Below are 16,559 nucleotides of genomic sequence, written 5' to 3' on the forward strand. Positions count from 1 at the left end.
ACAGACTTCCAGAGGCAGTGCCGTCCTGCTGATACCTTGATTTCATCCTAGGAACTGCCATTTCCTACTTCCAATCTCCAGAACTATAAAAAGACACATTTTTGTTGTTTCAAGCCCTTGAATTTGTGGCAATTTGTTATGGCAACAGTAGGATACTAACACGCAGGTGTGGGTCCAGTGCCCTGATGCTGGACAGACACTAAGTAGAAACATTTGCAGGATTCTATCCTCCAAATGCAGTGATTGGTCCAAATGTGGGTATGTGGCCTGGGATGAGCCAATCAGAGTTCTTCCCTGGGCTTTTTTTTTAAGATTTTATTCATTCATGAGAGACACTGAGAGAGAGAGGCAAGAGACAAGCAGAGGGAGAAGCAGGCTCCCCGCAGGGGACCTGATGTGGGACTCAGTCCCAGGACCCCGGGACCAAGAACTGAGCTGAAGGCAGATACTTAATCACTGAGCCACCCAGGCATCCCCCATCTTTACATCTTTCAACTGAGACACTTGGGTAGAATATTTCAGCTAACCGCCCCCAGATCTCCATCTGTAAAAGGAGGTAATAAAACCATATCACCTGAGATCATTAGGATGGTTACATACATAGAACATACAGAAAGAGGCACACAGCTGGCTCCTGGGGACACCAGCCTTTGTAACAACTGTTCTCCCCTCCTAAGTTCTCATTTCACGCAGCACCTCCAGAAGGCAGCGGGACCCCCGTATGGAGGCAAGTAGCCCATCACTACCACCTCCAGGATCGGCCCGATCAGAAGCCAGACTCCTCGCTCTCCACCTTCATAGTGCGAGCAGCTGCCAAGTGGAGGGATGCGCAGAGCGGCCTCAGCAGCTCCCCCGGCCGCCCCCCGCCCCATGCCCAGCCTACGCCAGCCACGCAGGCAGTCAGAAGACACTGTTCAGCACACAGCCTTGCCCGTTCAATTCACTCTGTAGCTGTGCCGCAGGAGACCCGATTCGGTCCTTCCTCGTGGTTTTTCTCCCGCCTTGAGCATCCCATGTGGCTCCCGAGGCGCTCCTCCTGTCTCTCATTATGCCCCTGTGCTGGGGATCTTATTGCTTCAAGATTCTTGATTTCCTGAGCCTACAGTGATTTCCAAAACGAAGGACAAGAAAACACTTACTTGGGATGGTGGTTGGGGAGGGCTTGCTTTTTTCACTCCTAACCTGCATACGGTGCACCTCCCTTTTGTCGGTTCTCTGATACACGGGTAACGGAACCGCTGTTATAAAAGTGAATTGTGGTTGCTGTTAGTTGTTTTACAGTAACAGTAGACACCACAGAATTAGAAACACAGTATCCAACTTGAGTATCCCCCCACTCCAGGCCTGGGGCGCCAGTCCTCTCTGAGTTGATGCCCTGTGGTGAAGGTTTAGGTTATAGCAAAGGGTGCCAGTCTTCCTGATAAGCTGTCTGGGCAAAGGGAATGCATGAGCACAGTCTCTGAATGGGACAGCCTGGGTCCCTGGCTCGAATCTTGTGTCCCACCCACACCTTGTTCCCCCTTTGCCTGACGCTGCCCCTCTGTGAGGCCCAAGCTCGCAGTTGGTGGCATCCCCTTGTTGTCCAATAAAGGTGTATATCCATATCTGTATCTGTGCCTGGCCCTCCACTAACAATGCCACCGGCTCTACGCAGCTCACTTCCCTGCTCCGGAGAACCACATTTACCTTCTGCAAAGTGGGGCTATATTTCTGGGCTCAAATCCATCCCCTATTTTCTTAAGATATGCAGCATCACTCACAGAGTAACAGAGGAGAGGAAGGGGGAAGGGCACGCATCCTGGGTTTACTTCAAGCCCATCCCCTGCCTCTATGTCCAGCTCACTCTCTTCTCCCCGGACAGAACCCTCTTTTACTGCCAAACACCTTCCACTGACAAGGAGCATCCTGGGTACTAAGTGCCCCCTCTGCCTGGGTGTCCTCTCCACAATGTGTCCATGTCCCTCTGGTTCTGCACCCTCTCCTAACTCAAACTCCCCCGCCTGCTAACCTCCATGCCTTTGGACAAATTCTCTGGAGCCTGCCTCAGCAGCAGCGATGGGCAGGGCCTTCAGCAAGCTCACTCCCAGGGTTAAAGGTGTGTCGGAAAATAAATCAGCATTTTTCTACACTGAGGAGGCTATTCTTAACCACCTGTTTCTCTTCTAGAAGAGACAGACACAATGCATGTATCCTTTTGAGTAAAGGAACCATAACTTATTTGTTGGTTTATCTCTATTGGGGCATGCCACAGTGGTTTGATCTTAGCAGCAGATAAAGGATTTATTGCTGAATGAAGGAAGTGATGAATGTTGTGAAACAGAAAGGAAAGATAATGACTCTGTGACTCGGAGCGTAAGCCTGGCAATCATGGGAGAAGCAACACTGAGAGAAATCACAAAAATGCGACTCCTTTCTCTTCTAAGTGCTGTCGAGGACAAGGTTAGCCACCACAGGCTCAAACTGGGGTTGAGTGGAGAGCCTTTTTCTCCGTATGAAATTCAGCTACATGATAAATTGAGGACAATCCAGTAATTTTCAAATCTTTTTATCACCAGAAGAATTCTCTAAAAATCCATCATTTTTTCAAAAAGATTTTATTTACTTATTCATGAGAGAGGCAGAGACATAGGCAGAGGGGGAAGCAGGCTTCCTGCCGGGATGTGGGATTTGATCCCAGGATCACAACCTGAGCCAAAGGCAGAGACACTCAACCAACTGAGCCACCCAGATGCCCCAAAAATCCATCATTTCCAGGATCCCACTTCATATAAATGACTGTTAAATTAGACTCTAAGGAATGAGTCCATGGAATTACCATTAAAATGTTCAAGTCTTGTCAGAGCGTGGCAATGCAGAGAAAAAGTCTGGTCTAGTTGGTGGAACAGAAGATTTGAAGACCAAAGACCTGTTTGGATGTTTGTTTCCATCACTGACTAGCTATGTGACCTGAGCAAGATAGCTCCCCCTCTGAAACAATGCCTTTTCTGTACCCTGTAAAAGGCAACAATGACTATCCCTTGCTTCTCTCACATGCATGACAAGTAGGATCAAGTAGGTCAGTGTGTGAAGTCTTCCATATGAAGTGTAGAGTACAGAAGAAGGTGGCTGTTGTAACTATGACTGGAGCAAACAAGCCCTTCTGCACAGAGTTAGCCCAACCTGCCTTTATCCAGGGCCAGGGCCTCATCTCTGTGTTCCAGGAAGGTATGGACACCAGGAGCAGAGGGAGAAAACCAAAGAGGAAAGGGTAACCCTGCTGGGGAAGCACCGGTTTAGTTCCAGGTGGCCCATGTAGGTCATCTCCCCTGCGATCCAGGCCCCTGTGTCCAGTGGGCATCCGCACCTGCTTGGGACGCCCTCTGGGTTTATTCTTCCAACTCCATTGCTTTCAACTATCTCTTTGAGTTTTAGCTGTAGAGTTTAAAGTGGCTGCAGGCTTCCCTATGGAAAGTTTCTTGTTTGGCCCAAGCCCAAGGGCAGCAGTTCTGCTCTGCACACCTGGGCAACAGACATCAGGGCATCATGGGTTAGGTCGCTCCCCCAACAGCACCAGGCCCAGGAGCACATGATCCACAGGCTCAGGGACTCCAGGAACTCCCATCCCCCTTGTGAAACACCTGCCACCCAGGCTTCCTTCCTCCATGCTCACATGGGCTTTGGTGGCAACCCCCGCAACCCCGCGGGGGTGCACACCAGCCTGGACCTCATTCTTCTAGTGGTTCACACTATTTTCTTAATTTTCTAAAAAAACATCAGTTGGCTTTTCTCTCCCATCCTTGAAGAATACTTGAATGTCAAGGGGCAGGTGCACAGCTCATGGATTACGGGGCTTCACATCTACCTATCTGTTATAATATAATCTTGGACTCCAAACCAAAATGCAGTTCTGGAGAGATGGATATCTCAGGGCAAGTGACAAGTCAAGCTCAAGAGTGTGGGGTGGCAGGTAGAAGACATCCAAGGGAGCACCGGGTGCAGGAAGCCCTCTCGTGGTGCACCTGAGAACCGAGGTTACAGAGGTGGTTGTGGGGGATGTGAAGGCTGTGCTAGTGTCAGGGGGTGTGCAACCTCTGTTACAGCTGTGCAAGTGGGCATCAACACTTACCTTTCCAGCTGTCAGAGGCATCAGGTTAGGAGGACTTGTAAATGGTGAACTCTCAAACGATTATCAGGTCACGTCCTGCTCAGAGCCATGAATGCAGCCAGCAGGCTCGATTGACAGTATTAAGTCAATTACAGTATTAAGAAATCGAGAGCTAAGTATGGTGTACCCCACCCTACACACAAGGAGCTGTGACAGGGAATGAGGGACTATCTATACAGACATGGAAAGGGCCCCAGGACATATTAAGTGAAATGAGCAAACTGTAGAAATGCATACAGTATGCTACATTTTACATAAGAAGTGGTTTCCTTTCAGGTGGGGGCATGGGGTGGGGATAAATGGGGAGAAACAAGGTTTTTCAATGTATTTTTAAAATTTTATTTTGAGCCAAAACCTTTAAATTAGGCTCTAAAGAAACTCATGGTTTTAATCTTCCCTCCTTCAGGCCACTGATCATATTCTTAAAACTTGCAGTGTCAGGGCACAGAATATATACTTTCCTGGACTCTCTAGGATCAGACCAAATGAAGAGGGTTCTCTCCCTACTGCAGGTGGAGTGTATTAATCTATATCCATCTTGAAAGATTTCTCTTCAAGGAGAAAATGCCTCCTCGATTCAAATAATAAAAATATTTTCTGAAATGTGTTATTAATGTACTTCTCCTAAGGCAAAGTTGCTGAATAATTCCAAGTGCTATGAATATATATCATCCTGTAATTTGTGTTTTATCTTTTTCTCCCAGACCCTGCAGTAACACACACTGACACACCTGGCCACAAGGGAAACAGCTATACTCTGTACAAGTTTGCTTTTGGCTTCCTATGTCTTGAGAGTTGGAATGTGGCTGAAAGACACCCAATGGTCTGAGCAGAAATGGAAGGGCGGTGCAACTGAAGTGCTTGAGGCTGTTCACGACAATTTAATATATCCTAACCAATAACCAGAAAGTTGGGGCCCGGCAGCCTATAGAACCTCGAGAGACCCTGGGGAGAAGTGGTCAGTTCCTGGGGACCCAACATAAGGGGGAACTTTTTTTTTCCAAACAAGGACTACATCTTGGAGTTGCAGATGCTCATAAAGGGGATCATAAGGGAGATGGCCAGCCCTTCATCAAAATCCCTCCTCTCCTACCGTGTCCAGCAGCCAACGGGAAACTGCAGATTGGACAAGCCTTCTGTTTCCCAGCCTCTCAGCCTCCACCCCAGAAAATGGGCCAGGACTTGTGAGAGAACAAGGTATGGGCCATTGGAGAAGAACCCCATCATCTCGGGCACCTAGCTGGCTCAGTCAGTTGAGCATCCAACTCTTCATTTTGGCTCAAGTCATGATCTTGGATCATGGGATCCCCGCTTAGGCTCAGTGTGGAGTCTGCTTGACATTCTCTCTCTCCCTCTCCCTCTGTCCTCTGCCTGCTCTCATGCTCTCTCCCATACTCTGTCTCTCTAAAATAAATAAATAGATAAAATCTTAGGGGAAAAAAAAGAAAAGTGCTTTGCATCCTTCATGTTCTCCACTTTCTGCCAGCTGGACGCAGCAGGCAATGCTGAGATTCTACAGAAATGGCCCAGCTGGGGCTCAAGTCCGTGCATGCAGGAGAACTGCCCACAGCCCGGAGGTACTGTGTGGGAAGATTCACTGCTACTGTGTCTGAACCATGGGGCCCCTGGGTTCTATTTCCTACAACGTGATTTTAACCAACACACTAAAATACACAGTTCTAACTGATGCAGTAAAAATGTGTAACATTTATGCTAATGGCATGCCAGGTGTTGTTTTAAGTGTTTTATTTGCATTATTACATTGAAATTTCAGAACAACTCCACGCAGCCTCGCCAATTTTATAGATGGGGGAAACTGAGAAACAGCGAGGTTATGTAACTTGTCCTAGGTCACAGGGCTCTAAGTGACCAATGTGACTCAAGAGCCCACACTTTAAATCTTAACACTATAATAAACATTGGTTCATATTTACAGGTCAGTATCTAACAAGAATAATACAGGGGTGCCCAGGTGCCTCAGTTGGTTAAATATCCAACTCTTGCTTTAGCCTCAGGTCATTATCTCAGGGTCTTGAGATGGAGCCCCATGTCAGACTTTGCCCTGGGTGTGGAGTCTGCTTGGGATTCTTTCTATTTCTCTCTCCCTCTGCCCTGCCCCCCACCTCAAAACAAAACAAAACAAAAAAAGTAGTACATAGATCATAAAAAATAGGAGAGTGCAGGATGAATGATGATCTTTTAAGCCTCTGGCTGCATTTTGTCATTGTTTCACTGAACCCTACAGCACTCCTGCGAAGCAGGCACTGTTATCATTCACATGTTAGGTGACATCATCAAGGCTCGGGGAAATCGAGTCATTTTTCTCCCATGAAACTTGCTGCATTGGCAGCATCTGCCCCTGAGACCATGGTCTCCACGCCTGCTAAGGCTTCCCCCTCCATGTGCAGGGCAGAGCCAGACCCGTCTGAAGCCCAAGCACAGACCACTGTTACCCCCCATGGATGCCGCTGCCCCGGCCGTGGGCTCTGGACGCCCTATGCCTCCCACAGCGATCTGGGCCCAGGGGCCGGAGATCTCCCCAGCCTTCTCTCTGACATCCCCTCTGTGAGCCCTTGGTTTCCATGGGGGCCACAGAGAATACAGGTGCTCTGGGCTGAACTGTCCTCCCAAAGTTCACATGTTGGAGGCATGATGCCCAATGTGACTGCCCTGGAAGTAGGGAACTGATTGAGGTTAAATGAAGTCATGAAGGTGGAGCGTTGGCCCAACAGATGAATGTCCTTGTGAAAAGAGACAGAGACCTCCCTCCCTTGCCACCCTCCCTCCTCCCTCCCTCGCTCTTCCTCCCTCCTCCTCCCTCCCCTATCCCCCTCCCCCCCCTCCCTCCACCGTGTGAAGACACAGGGTGCAGGCAGCCGTCTGTAAGCCAGGCCAGCTCTCGCTGGAACCTGGCTCAATCTCCGTGCATCTTGGGCTTGCAGCCTGCCGACCAACAGTGAGTGGGGAAGAGGTGTCTGTGGTTGGAGCTGCCGGTCAGTGGTGTTTTGTTGGAGCAGTGGGAGCAGCCGGAGCGGTGGAGCAGAGAGGGGGAGGCTTCAAAAGCCTTGGCCAGGGAAGTGGCTCAGACTGTTTCCTCCTGGTGTCCGGGTAGGGTTACCCCCACCACCACTCAGAGATGCAGGGGTCCGGAAAGGCAAGCCAAGGAGAGGCACTTGGGGACCGTGGCCGTCAGGCCCTGTCCGGTGTGCCCCTCGCCCTGTCTGGGTCCCTCACTGCTGCAGACAGAACACAGGACCCAGCCAGAGCAGGTGCCCATGTAGTCGAATAGGGGAGAGCGGTGATGACCCTTCCCTGCCTCGCTCACCTACGGTCTCCCAAAGGGTGGCTCACCGGTTCACTCAGCGACTCAGGGATTTTTCAGAGAGCTACTGTCTTGTGACAGATGCTCTACAGAACCGTATGGAGAAAACCTCCTGCCCTCCTGGGGCTTCAGCTCCGGGGGAGAAGATGGGCAGCAAATTGGGCAAATGCAGGAGGCAGGGCTCAGTAGGGCACCAAGGGAGTAAGTAGGTGAGCAAAGGGTACAGAATCGCCTTTGACCCCTGGTGGGTCATACACTTGTCACTCTGGATTCTCATGGACCTAAGGACACTGTATTCTTGAAAAGTAGGTATGACCCAAATTCCATGTCAAAACAACACAGGATCAAGCATTTTACATTTACAAATATGCATCTATATGCCTTAAAATGTACTTGAATCTATGTTGTCATATAATGTCTCCTCTACGTCAGATAAATACACTCAATATATACTTAATGTGTTATCCCTGATACACTTAAATGTAAACACTACTGGAAATCTGTTCAAAATGAGATCCTCTGCAATCATATGCTTCCATAAGTACAAATGTGTAGATATTTAATACTATTAGCTCTGGTCATGTGTGTGCATGGGGAGTTGCTGGGCAGGGGGTCCACAGATTTATTTTGCTTGATATTTTGATTTGCTTATACTGGGCAGTTCAAAGGTAGTTGAGCCAATATTTTTCAATTGGCAACTTTCACTTAAAAATTCAAACTGCTGGCCCTCTCTTGAAAAATATGGAAATAACGGGGAACTAAATCAACAGTTCTGCGCGGTGCCAACTGGCTGGAACTGTCTGCGTTTATACATTCAGGGCCCTGGCCCTAACAGAGCTTCACCCCTGTCAGCTCTTTATCATCCTGCTTGCTCTGTGCATGTCCCCTCACGTGTGGGAAATGTCAGGGAGCCTACGGGGATGTGATTTAGAAGAAAAAAGTAGGGCTGACACTGCTCTCTAAAGTAAATGATGCATCTATGGGTTTAATATGCAAAAATAAAATAAATGCAAAATGATCCACTCACCGACTTGTGCCACCTGCCTAGCTCTGTTGGCCTCCGGCTTTGTGATCTCTGTTCAATATTTGTGCACCTGGGACAGCAGACCAGGCACCCAGGAAGGTTAGTGTCTGGCTCTCCTCCTTCAGGCATTAGTGATAAAGAAGTGTGGGAGAAGTGAGGAATAAGATCAGACGGTGAGTTACTATGATTGCAGGAGTAATGCAGGTACTACCATCTAGGCTATCGGGCACGAATATCTACCGAAATGGCCTGAAGCTTCTTGAGATTTTTAAATGATCCAATTTCAATCAGTGAGATAAACAAAGACATTGAAGAAATTCTCCCAAACAAAATAATTCACATTAAGATCAGAAGGGCCTTGTCGCTTAGGCGGAGTACTGACTGCACAGCCTCTGAGATTATTAGTCATTAAATCAGGAGGCTCTAGAATCTCTTAAGTGCTCTTATCACAGAAAAGGCTAACAGCAATTATAAAAAAAAAAGGGTATGGAGGAAGGTCTTGGGCATGATGGCCATTTTTATGGCATAGGTTGCAGTGATGGTTTCACGGTACATATCTCTCCACAAACTCATTTGGCTGTATATATTCAATATGCACAGCTTTCTGTATGTTCATCATACTTCAACAAGGTGGGCTTAAAAAACAAAAACAAAAACTAAAAAAACCAACGACCTGGAGGGCACCTGGGTGACTCAGTCGGTGAAGCATCTGCCTTCTGCTCAGATCATGATCCCAGGGTCCTGGGATGGAGCCCTGTATTGGGCTCCTCGGTTGGGGGGTGGGAGGGGGTTGCTTCTCCTTCTTGCTCTGACACTTTCTTCCACTCTCTCAAATAAATAAAATCTTTTTTAAAAAAATAAATAAAAATTTTAAAAAGCAGTGATCTAGACATTCAATGGCTCCTGAGTATATTGTTAAAGGCTTTCTGAAATAGAATTCCATTCCTTCCTAAAGAAAAGGGGTATATGGGGACAACCACCAAGGTCCCTGGTAGACACAATGCTCAGGAGGTCATGTCTTCCCAGATTTGTAGCTACACAGGTTTCCAGGGAACAATATACAGCCTAATAAAACCTCGTCATGCCTTTTAAATGCCAAAGGCTGCAGGGTGGCAGTAGAAGAGCATTTGTAAACCTTCCATGTCCTCACCAAAACACCCTCTTGACTCTCCCATCCCTCCCTTTGATTGCTGTTATTTAAAAAGGAGGAAGACAAATGGCCAACCACGTAGATCATGTGGCTCTGAAAAGGTCACACTAACAGAGCTGGTTTAGAGCCTTTTAGAGCATGTTTGAAGGATTTAAAACCTCATTACTGTGTCCCGGATTGTAAAGAGCAAATGATAACAGGACTTGTAATAAGAACTGAAAACAGAGTCGCTGACCACATTCCTGATATATTAAAAGCATTTGATCCCGACAGCATGGAGCCCAAATGCCACAGCTTCAGGTGGGGGACTGTGGACACCCCCAGAGAGAAACCCCTTGTCCTGCAACCCAGAGTGCGGCTCCTGGAGTAGCCAGTGGTCACCGGAACCCGTCACAGGCGCCAGGACTCAAAGTCCAATCTTGCTGGTAGCATGCATGCCCACCTACGAGCAAGAAGGGTTTTGAGTTGATGAAAACACTGACGTACACTTTATCCCAGGTTTTCATGAGCTATTTCTAGAACTTTCTTCCTCCTGCTACAGACAATAATAAATTCAAATGACTTCATCTGAAGAGATTTCCAATTCTTGTTTCCCACATGTTCCATGTCTGCTCACTTCTCCACCACCCCCGTCAAATTCCTGATTCAAGACATATCTTCCAGCTTTACTGAGGTTAGAATTGACAAATGAAAAGTGTGTATGTTTAAGGTACACTATGTGATGACTGGGCACATGTATATATACATGGTGAAAGATTACCATTATTGTGGTAATACTTCATATAGTGTGTGTGTGTGTGTGTGTGTGTGTATGCATGCGAGCACATGCACAGTGAGAAGACTCCATATCTCCTCTCTTGGCCAAATGCAAACACCAATGCAGTATCATTAAGTGTAGTATCATGCTGCACATCTGGTTCCTAGAACTTATCCATCGCGTAACTAAAAATTTTCCCTTTACCAACATCTGAATACCTTTTAACTATATCCCACTTTTGTTTCTTTTTCTTTCTTTCCCTTCCTTCTTTCTTTCCTTCTTTCCTTCCTTCCTTCCTTCCTTTCTTTTTTCTTTCTTTCTTTCTTTCTTTATTTCTTTCTTTCTTTCTTTCTTCTTTCTTTCTCTTTCTTTCTTTCTTTCTTTCTTTCTTTCTTTCTTTCTTTCTTTCTTTTTCTCTTCTTTCTTTCTTCCTGTTTCCTTCCTTCCTTCTTTTCTGTTTTATAATCTCTACCCCCAACATGGGACTCAAACTCAACAAACCTCGAGATCAAGAATACATGCTTTTCGGGACGCCTGGGTGGCTCAGTGGTTGAGCCTCTGCCTTTGGCCCAGAGTGTGATCCTAGAGTCCTGGGATCTAGTCCCGCATCGGGCTCCATGCATGGAGCCTACTTCTCCCTCCGCCTGTGTCTGTGCCTCTCTCTCTCTCTCTCTTTCTGTGTGTTTCTCATGAATAAATAAATAAAATCTTAAAAAAAAAAAAAAAGAATTGCATGTTTTACCGGTTGAGCCAGTCATGGAACTCCAAACACCACCCATTTTAATCACAGGATCAGAACTAGCCCTGGAAATCTTAAGGCTCTTTTTATGCAAAAGAAATGGAAGCCTTTTTATAACATGTTGTGTTCAACTGTGTTTACTATTAAAAGGGCTGGTTAGAATCCATGACTGTCTTGTTAGGCACAGCCTGAGAAATTATCCTATCAGAACAAAATTTAAGATCCTTCATTTGAAAAGCTATGATATGGGAAAACCTGAATTTGCATGAGCAAAAAAAGCAAACCAAACAAACAAAAAATCTCAAGTTAATCTATCTGTAACAGAATTCAGAATTCAATTTATAAAATGTCATCTATTCATAATTTTTCCAGGGTTGCTATCTAGAAATATTTCATGAGATACTGTTGGACACATAAGCAGGAACTAAAATTTAAAAAAATTTATTTTAAAATTTAAAATTTATTTAAAATTTAAAATTTATTTAAAATTTAAAAAAATCCCTATAGGGTTCAGACAGGTAACAGGAATCAGGGGATAAGGTCTGGGGTCAGTATTAGGGAATGCCATTATGGTGACCAGTGAGAAGGAACATACTCCCACCAGAAGGGCAGCCACTGATCAGATGGACCCAACTGTTGCAAATGGAAATGCTGACACAGTGCTTGTGAATTTTCAAATTTTTCAAGAAATGCAAGACATTGAGAATTTCCTAATTTTTCATTATTAGTAAAAAATATATATATTTTTAAAGCAAACAGTGCAGATCTTGAACTATATTTGCCTCAGGAGTCACCGTTTTGTCACCCCTGATTGGCCATTCTGATTCCACCAGAAAGACACTGATGTGCATTTTTCTATTAGTTTGTTGGTCTGATTGTTTTATGTGTATAAAGCACCATGCTCCAATCCTTAATAGAAGTTCTTTCCAGTTCCATGCTCTGCCAGAAAGAGGAGATAGGTTTCATCCCACTTGCCGTGTCGTAGCAGTTACAGTGGCAGCTGGAGACAGCTCTGTCTTGGGAAGGAATGGGCTCTCACAGGAAGCAGCACTGGAACTGAATAGTTATGTCTACCATGAGCACACGCTAGGGAGTGTGTGGCCACATGTGAGTCTGATCTCTGCCATCCTGGGCTCCCAAGTAGAGTCCAAACTCCACACACATTTCAAAGTTTTTAAAGACCTCATCCACGTTTATAGCCTCATACGCTGCCAATCTCTTTCCCCCAATATGTATCTCCTACAACCTCCTGCCCCTGTACACAAGTACAAAAAGATGTATCGCACCATGTTCCTACCTGTCTCCAACTTTTAATAGGAGTTCCACTGTCTGAAATGCCATCCTGCTCAATTCCCACTCAAATTTGCCATTTGATTCAGAGGCACCTTTTTTGTGTACCTTCCCTAGCTCTCCTGTCTTGATTCTTCTATGTGGTCGTGTTTACAGGGCAGTTTTTCTAAGGGTCTTATGTCTCTCCTAATACAGTATGAGCCATTCAAGGTCATGAATTGTGTTTTAATCACTTGTGTATCCCTAGCATCTAGGCAAAAATAGATCCTGCACTTGGTGGATGGATGGGTGGGTGGAAGGGTGGGTGGATGGATGAAGCAATTACACCATACTACACAGAAATGCAAGTCAATGGCCTCCCTTGGGTCAAATTTTCCCAAACTTTGGTTATCCATGCAATACTTTTACGAAATTTTTGCTATGTCCACATTCTAGAAATTACTCATTTTTTTTATTTTTTTAAGATTTTACTTATTTATTTGAGAGAGTGAGCAAGAGAGAGCATGAGTGGAGGGAGGAGCAGAGAGAGAGGGAGAAGCAGAGTCCCCAATGAGCAGGGAGCCCGACATGGGGCTTGGTCATGACCTGAGCTGAAGGCAGACACAACTGACTGAGCCACCCAGGGCCCCACTCACAATTTTTATGTGACACTGCAAGGAATACAGTATAGTATGGTGCTCTAAATTTAGAAAGTGAGGAATTCTGTTGGTGATTTGTGTGACCTGATGTCTCTACTCTTCCATCTGCTGTGGTGGAAGGCAATGCTTACTGCTAAAGTTTTATATCCATGGGCACACCTGCCCACATACCTATAATTCCAGCATCCATTCCCTTAGTCATTGATTTCATGGTGTACTTGAACTAATTTCTGACACGTATTCAAAAAAATATTAAATAATAAAACACAAGCATGTCCCTATACCATGAAAAACCACATTATAAACCTCCAGTGGCATATGCGCCCTGCTTGGGAAAACAATGATTTAAGTGATCTGTCCTCAAAAGCACACCATTTGACACATCACATGGATGATCCATCCATCATTTTGAAGATGCCATTGACTTGAGGATATCTTCTTTATGGACAATTAAGCAGAAGCCCCAGGAATACAGCATTTCCTCCTTGGTGAGCATCGTGAAGATCACTCAAACAGATGGTGTGACACACACAATTCTTATACCCTAAATACCAGCCACTAACAGCCCATGCATAGCAGTTTTATTTTAACAAGACTGCAGCCTGCGTAATCTTCTTTTATTCCTTTACAAATGGAATTAGTTATTGATTCTCCCTTTTATCACAGAAAAGTACAATTCAAAATCACAGTAATCATTTTTAATATATGGACACCCATGTCTAATGGCCCCTGGACATCCTTGTCGAAGTAGGTCACCAGCACTGCCCACCACAAAGAAGCCGGCTGCCCCACTAAATGCTCTAGTAGGCAGGCAGGCTTGGTGACGTCAAGGCCCAGAATAGCCTGTAAAACAAACAGGGAGCCAGCTTTCTCCGGGAAATGGGTTCTGGTTATTTGCCTGACTTCGTGCTTTGACATCCTGTGTGCCCATTCGAGTGACACCTCCTTTGTCCAGCAAGAACGCATCTCACTGTTCCAGAAAGAGACAAAGGAAACTCACCCAGGTAATGCAGGCCTTCTCTGATTTTGTAGTATCTGCCTCATTCCACACCTAAATCCCAAGTTGACTGCCTGGTACTACAATCTCAGCTGCTTTGTTTCTTTTTCTCTTCTTTTATCTTAAGAATAATTATAATTAAAATAAAAGCAAAATACCATTATTGATACAACCGATTATGTTTTCAGGCCAGTTCATTTAACCATGGTGGTTATTCCTATTCAAGAACTTTCCCATACCCTAGTACCACTTTTAATATTACTTAATACTTCTTAAGAATTCCCTTTAAATTGACTGTTCTTTTTTATGTAATCAAATGCTAACACAGTTACCAGTGAACGAATATATTGAAAAAACTACCCAAGTATTCTTTTTAAATAGGATCCCAGCATCCTCTAAAACCATTTCCACCCCACTTTAGAGAACATTAAAACATCTCATTTGACTACCAGAGAGTCTTTTGAGGAGTGCGTTAGCTATTACATTATTTCTCTTCATTGTCGAATTCACCATTTATTATCTGCATTTCAAAAGTGGATATGGGTCCTTTAGATATGTTTCCACTGCTAGTCGGCACCATGATAAGCTTTGTCTGTGTGACTAGAGAGGGATTATTAGGGGAATGAGCCCTGCTCTTGACATAGCAGATGCCCTTCTGCATCCCTCCTGTGGAGGTCACAGGGCACAGGGAGAGCTGAGGCAAACATGAAGTGTGTTGGGACTGAGTCTTTTGTCTCTGGCCCTGGAGTCTTGTGTCTTTTGTGGGCATTCATGAAACTGTGGAAGATAAATTGCTATAGTGTCAGTAGACTGGAATCTCAGACCCTTTGTGATTCTAGACAGTGGGATGGAGAGAGTCTCGTCAGGGGAATGTTTATAGAGGAAGGTCTTTTGGGGACTTTTTGCCTGGAGTGGGTGAAGGCCAGCATGAACTTGTGATGACCACCCGGCTCCCTTTACCTTCCAACCTAATTAACCCATAAATACTTTCTCAGCCCCCACTTAAGGGTTCCCATGATTTCTCTTCCTTAGATAGAAGAAAGAAATTTATCAAGGATTTCTTCTTTCCAGTCCACATCCTGCCAAATTTCATTTGTTTCTGGGACTTTCTTAAAATCTACCAGTTGGTCCACCTGGGTGGCTCAGCGGTTGAGCACCTGCCTTCAGCCCAGGGCGTGATTCTGGAGTCAGGGGATCAAGTCCCACATCTGGCTCCCTGCAGGGAGCCTGCTTCTCTGTCTCTCTCTCTCTCTCTCTCTGTGTGTGTGTGTCTTTCGTGAATAAATAAATAAAATATTTTTTTAAAAAAAATACCTCCCAGTTAACATTTCCCAGTGCTTCCCCAGTGGTGACAGGATATAGTCCACCCTCCTTGCCTTGGCTGATATGACCATCCCAATCTGGCCTGGATGCTCTCCCCATCTCACCTTCTGACCTGACCCCTATAATCTATGTACTTCTGCCAGAGAAGCAAGACTTTATTAAAGCTGTTCCTTGGGAGGCCTGGATGGCTCAGTTCATTAAGCATCTGCCTTTGGCTCAGATCATGATCCCAGGGTCCTGCAATTGAGCCCCAGCCATCAGGCTCCCTTCTCAGCAGGGAGTCTGCTTCTTCTCCCTCTGTCCCTTCCCCTCCCCCTTGCTTGTGCTCTGTTTTCTCTCCCTCTCTCACAAATAAATAAATAAGATTTAAAAAAATAAATAAATAAAGCTGTTCCTTCCAGAGGAGACTCTTTTTTCACTAACTACCTATCTTCATATAACCATTAAGACCAAATTCAACCTTTCTCCAAGTCATCAAAATAGAGTTTAGTAAGAATCGATTCTAGGTTTACTTTTCTTTCACATCTGAATTCTCAGAGAAGGTTCAGGTAACTTATAGTCAATGTCCCTGTGTCTGAATTTCCCAAATCAATGGCTAAGCTTGGAAATAGCTTCACATCTTCAATTTGTTTCTCTGAAGCAAAAACCCTTGCAGAGGGGAATCTCATTTTCTGTGGCTGCCTGTCAATGCTTCCATTTTCTTCAGGCCATGGACCACCATAGAGGAGTGGGTGCATGAGCCAGCACCTTAACAATCCTCCCCACCAGCAACTGGCCTGGACCATGGTCTGGGAACCCAAGCAGGGTGAGAGCTCTTCCCAAGGAAACTATAAACTGAAACTGGTAATAAAATGTCTTTTTTCTTCTTATTACAAATATGTACAAGTAGGAGCCTTATTGTGCATTTGGCCTCAATATCTTCCTTGTGGAAGAGTTCATCTGGGGAAATAAAACTCATGCATAAAAGAGAAATACAAAGAACCCCGATGCAGGTCATTTTCTTCTAACTGTCATCATGAGGACCCCCATCTTTCCCTTGTCTGAGTGTGGATAAATTCTTCCTCACCCATCTCTTTTGGGATGTGGGTGGGACTGATCTTGCCACTTATTTCTAGGAAGACTGGATTAATTCACTTTTCCTTCTAATTCTGAATTCCAATGCTCTGCTCTCCCTG

At 45.3% G+C, this 16,559-nt stretch overlaps 1 long non-coding RNA gene across 3 annotated transcripts in view; it reads right to left on the reverse strand.

Annotated features, from left to right (window-relative positions):
• LOC144299714 (uncharacterized) overlaps positions 1–16,559 on the reverse strand; it is a 166,194-nt gene that overhangs the window by 33,407 nt on the left and 116,228 nt on the right. The window lies entirely within an intron of this gene.

This window comes from Canis aureus, chromosome 27, assembly GCF_053574225.1.
Source record: "Canis aureus isolate CA01 chromosome 27, VMU_Caureus_v.1.0, whole genome shotgun sequence".
Lineage (NCBI taxonomy): Eukaryota > Metazoa > Chordata > Mammalia > Carnivora > Canidae > Canis > Canis aureus.